Raw genomic sequence first — 5000 nt, 5'->3', positions numbered from 1 at the left:
TTTGGTGTATTTATGGTTGGAGAGGCACATGTTCAACCTAGCTAATTCTCAACCACAGAAAGAGAATCATGGGGCCGTGACATGCGAGCACTCCTTCCCTCCTCTCCCTCCCTCCCTTCCTCCTCTCTCCTCTCTCCCCATTCTCATGACTGCGCTGGCTGAACTTCGACTTGCATTGCATTACAGCCCCCCCACCTAGGAAGCTTCATAGCACCTGTGTATAGTGATGTCACATTGCCTTACATTAGTGAATTGTCAATCACAGGCAACCAGGAAAATCCACTCCTCCTCCTCCTCCTCTTCCTCTTCCTCCTCTTCCTCCTCTTGCTTCATAGGGTTAGCAAAGGAGAAAGACGAGGGTCGGGTGATGGCCGGCGCGGACCCTCACCACTTGATGAAACCACGGCCATGTCCAGCCACGAGTGATGGCCGCCGCGCACGCTACTCGCTTCACTGACGGCTCCAAGAGTTTACAAGCTTCTTACCGGCTGCTAGATTGGAATTCATGGGATTATGTTGATTGTATTTGTGGGTAATAAGTCTGTGCATCGTTGGGAATCAAAATTTCATGGTTTATATCAGTCAAGTTGAATAAAATAGTGAAATATCGCCCGGAGACGCAGGGTGGAGCGATGGCCGTCACGTATACTAGCCGCTGCGCTGGTTGGGTCTGCCTTCAGTACTGGACCGACTACCACTTCAGTTTACTCGCCCTCACTACTCTACCACTTCAGTTTACTCGCCCTCACTACTCTACCACTTCAGCTTACTCGCCCTCACTACTCTACCACTTCAGTTTACTCGCCCTCACTACTCTACCACTTCAGTTTACTCGCCCTCACTACTCTACCACTTCAGCTTACCGCCCTTACTACTACTACCACTTCAGTTTACTCGCCCTCACTCTCTACCACTTCAGTTTACTCGCCCTCACTACTCTGCTACTTCAGCTTACTCGCCCTCATTACTACTACCACTTCCATTTACTCGCACTCTCTCTGCTACTTCAGCTTACTCGCCCTCACTACTACACCACTTCAGCTTACTCGCCCTCACTACTACTACCACTTCAGCCTCGCCCTCCCACTACTACCACACCCTCCACCACTACCACACCCTCACCACTACCACCTCACCACTACCACACCCTCACCACTACTACACCCTCACCACTACCACACCCCTCACCACTACCACACCCTCACCACTACCACACCCTCCCACTACTACACCCTCAGCACTACCACACCCTCACCACTACCACACCTCCACCACTACCATCACACTACCACACCCTCACCACTACCACACCCTCACCACTACCACCACACACTACCACCTCCACTACCACACCCTCACCACTACCACCACACTACCACCCTCACCACTACCACACCCTCACCACTACCACACCCTCACTTCACCATTTCAGCTCACACCATCCTGACTTCAGCTGGCCCTCAACCACCTGAAAAATGCTGATGGTTCAGTGAAACGTCTGTACAAGCACTCACACTCAGCATAATACAGGGCTAAGTTTCTATACCGCCCTCTCCCCCTCTCTCTCCCTCTCCCCTCTCTCTCCCTCTCCCCTCTCTCTCTGTCCCCTCTCTCTCCTCTCAGTTGAGATTAATATCATATCTATCCGTAGGTCAGAGCAATGCTACCTCTCTCTCTCTCTCTCCCTCTCCCCCCCTCTCTCTCCTCTCCTCCTCTCTCTCTGTCCCCCCTCTCCTCTCTCCTCTCAGTTGAGATTAATATCATATCTATCCGTAGGTCAGAGCAATGCTACCTCTCTCTCTCTCTCTCCTCCTTCCATCCCCCACTCTCTCTCTCTCTCTCTCTCTCTCTCTCTCTCTCTCTCTCTCTCTCTCTCTCTCCTCTCTCTCTCTCTCTTCCCTCTTCCATCCCAACCTCCCTCCCTCCCTCCTCCCTCTCTCTCTTTCTCTCTCTCTGTCTCTGTCTCTGTCTCTGTCTCTCTCTCTCTCTTCCCTCCTTCCATCCCCCAACCTCCCTCCCCTCCTCTCTCCTCTCTTTTCTCTCTCGGATGATACGCTTCTCTGCTATAGACGACTAAAATATTCTAAGTGTATCTAGAGCCAGGCTTCCTAAAACTCTATAAACTTATTTTGATTAACAGAAAGAACTCTAATCAAGACTTGCCTCAATCCATAATGACTTAGAGATATTAATAAATCCGATACGATGAAATGAGAGCGATGGAAAACAAGCAGGGTGAAGCGATGACCGACGCGTACCATCATCCCAGCTTGGCGAATGTGCTCAATGCTAAATGTCTTCGGATAACTAGTCTCAAATGTGAATTAGTTAAGCGTATGTCTGTATATGTTGATTATTATTACACCAACAATATAATTTGTGTCGATGGCTGCCTGCTGGTCGATACAAATATCTAATATTTTTATAATTTGTTGAAGGAAAGCTGTGAATATGCTTGTATTAAACTCCAGCTTCATCCAGCAGATATATGAGTGCACATATTCGCTCTCATCACACAAACCAATTTTCAGGCTTTGTCTACAGAATTTTACAAACGCTTAACTGTAGTTCAGCTTTGTCATGACATTACTGAATATTTTATTGTTGCTAGCTTATGAAAAAAAAGACAAGCACAAAGGAGTAACATTTCATATGTGAAATATGTAGTAGTGACAAAATTGTGTTCTTTTAACTGTGCATATATCTGGGCTGACAGGGAGGGACATTACACCTAATTATTCATCCGTATATTATTCTGCCATTCGTATTTTGGGACAGATTCTTGTTTTAGTTCCTGGGAAAGCTGGGAGTGGCGGGTTGGGTATCCTGCGACACATGATATACGGCCGGCAACATGATATTAAATAATCAGCTAACTCCCTGGTTATAGTCGTCCCGGTCAGCTAATAGTGGTATGGTCTTATTGGTGCTTCTTAATTGATAAAACATCACTGCTCAACAACCCTGGAATATTCGATCGTTTCCATGTGTTGTTTTATCTTGTCTTGGCTGGAGTTACATTATGACTCAGAGAAAAACGTCTCTCACATCCTCACAGCCAAGAGTGACATGTTACCATTCTCCTTCCTCGTATCTGGGTGAAGTCAATGTGTGTCATGCATTGTCAGGATGGTTGGGTGTAGCTGCTAGCATGACAGATCTTAAGTCATGGGAAACTAGGCCTACCAGATAACAATGATGGTTGGTTGTAAATTCAAAACCATGGTGGTAGCTGGCAGCGGTGCGGGCGAGTCTCCACTAGGTGTCGCTTGATCCACAGAATCACGCATATATTTTTTATTGCATACGGTAAGTTTAAATAATTGCATGGGCAGTACACATATCTGGTGGAACATATGATAACGTCGGCAGTAGTGCATTTGGTCGTAAATTTCATGTGTATATTAAAAAGGCGGCTTATGGGCGTATGGCATCCGTGGTAACCTAGTGTCGTAAACCTCTCTATTACACCATCTTTGTTCTTGCATCTGTGTTATATTCCTGACATTATTCTTCTTCTCTTTCATATTAATTACATACAAACACGCTGTAAACGGCAACGAAATGATAATTAGATAAGGGACAAATTAAAATATAGCGAGAAGAGTTTCAATGTGGCATCCAGCGTGTGTGAGTTGGTTGGTAGTGACTAGACGTCCAGAATCTTACCGACTGCAGAGCCAAGCGCATCCCCAACCAACGTCACTTCGCCTCGGTTTTTAGGCATTTGGAACATCTGTGGGCATTTTATAGTGATATTTTTGAGTTTACATTAAAGAAGAAGGCTTATATTGTGTGTGACATTTGCAAATCTCGGGATACCTTTGGTGAGTTATGATCTAAAGAGCCTTAAATTGAACTTATTCTTGTTATTGGTGGTTTGAGAATTTTGGACTCACAAGTGTTGCCAGATTTCGGATATCCATTGTCGAGTTGATGGGCTAGTCCTCCACGCCAGGAAATATGACGTTTGCTTGTTTGATGTAGTTGTAAGCGTCTATGTACATGAAAAGATGTTGTAGTGGTAAAAGTGATGAGTGTAGTGAATGTGTTAGTGCTTAATACATAGTGTAGCAGTTTACCAGCAAGAGACAGGACAGCCCTCCACGTCTACTACTCCTTTGTCCCTGGGCATATTTAGCTTCGCTTTATCAGCGCTCAGCTTTTAAGTCAAGTGCTAACAAATCCTACTGACTGGATTGCACGGATCATAGCCACACGGTAAGTTTTTTTATTTGTTTGTGTACTCATAATGCTAGCCACATGTAATTGAGGCCCCAGCGGTATCTGGCAACTCGCACCAAGCCTTACATGTAGTAATATATCTTCATTTTACTTAACCTCTGTTTTTCTTCATTTGTTGTAGTAGCCAGCTTATTTAATGTTGTTTTAGGTGTTTTATTGTTTACCATGATGTATTTTGTTGAATTAACCGTAGTTGTAGAGGTGAGATAATGGCAGAGAGATGTTTTAATGTGTATTTTAGTCGTGTTCGTACGAGGCGGGTCTTAATGGTATGGGCCAATAGTCAAAATGTAATACTTAATGTTTGGGCTGCCGTTGCATAAATTCTTTACTTAACGTCTCATTAATGCAGTGTATTATACAAGTTTAATAGGTTGATAACATTATTCTGACCGTGCATGTTAGAGCAATAGTGTGTGTAATATTGGTTTAGACAAGTGATGCCCAGCGCGTATACTGAGCACCATTTTTTTGCGTGTGTGTTCCGCGATATCGATTATGTATAAATGACTTCACCTGGTTATCTTTTCCGTGTGCCGCGGTACGATGCTGCTCTGAGAGGACTTCAGGAGACCACGACATTCTGCTACATTTTTTTTGGGGAGTGTAAGTCATTGGACAAATTGAACATTAGATATGCAAGGAAAACATTTAAATGAGCGTTGTTGAAGGTAGTGGGATGTCTAATTAGCTTACCATATTAAGCAGTAAGGCCACTTGGGGGAGGGGAGTCTTTTGATTTGGTTGACTTGTAC

The 5000-nt window shown here is 44.8% G+C and overlaps 1 protein-coding gene across 3 annotated transcripts in view; it reads left to right on the top strand.

The window, feature by feature from the left end:
- Nucleotides 1-3648: 3648 nt before the first annotated feature.
- LOC121864772 (nascent polypeptide-associated complex subunit alpha, muscle-specific form-like) overlaps nt 3649-5000 on the top strand; it is a gene marked incomplete at its 3' end in the record, with an annotated part of 93193 nt that continues 91841 nt past the window's right edge. Inside the window, 1 exon segment of one of the 3 annotated variants that reach the window (XM_042363937.1) lies at nt 3649-3827. 3 annotated transcript variants of the gene reach the window in all.

The sequence above is a fragment of the Homarus americanus genome, unplaced genomic scaffold (genome assembly GCF_018991925.1).
Source record: "Homarus americanus isolate GMGI-L3 unplaced genomic scaffold, GMGI_Hamer_2.0 scaffold5637, whole genome shotgun sequence".
NCBI classification, from domain to species: Eukaryota; Metazoa; Arthropoda; class Malacostraca; order Decapoda; family Nephropidae; genus Homarus; species Homarus americanus.
The sequence above is the reverse complement of the archived record's forward strand: the minus strand, read 5'-3'. Positions and strand labels throughout refer to the sequence as shown.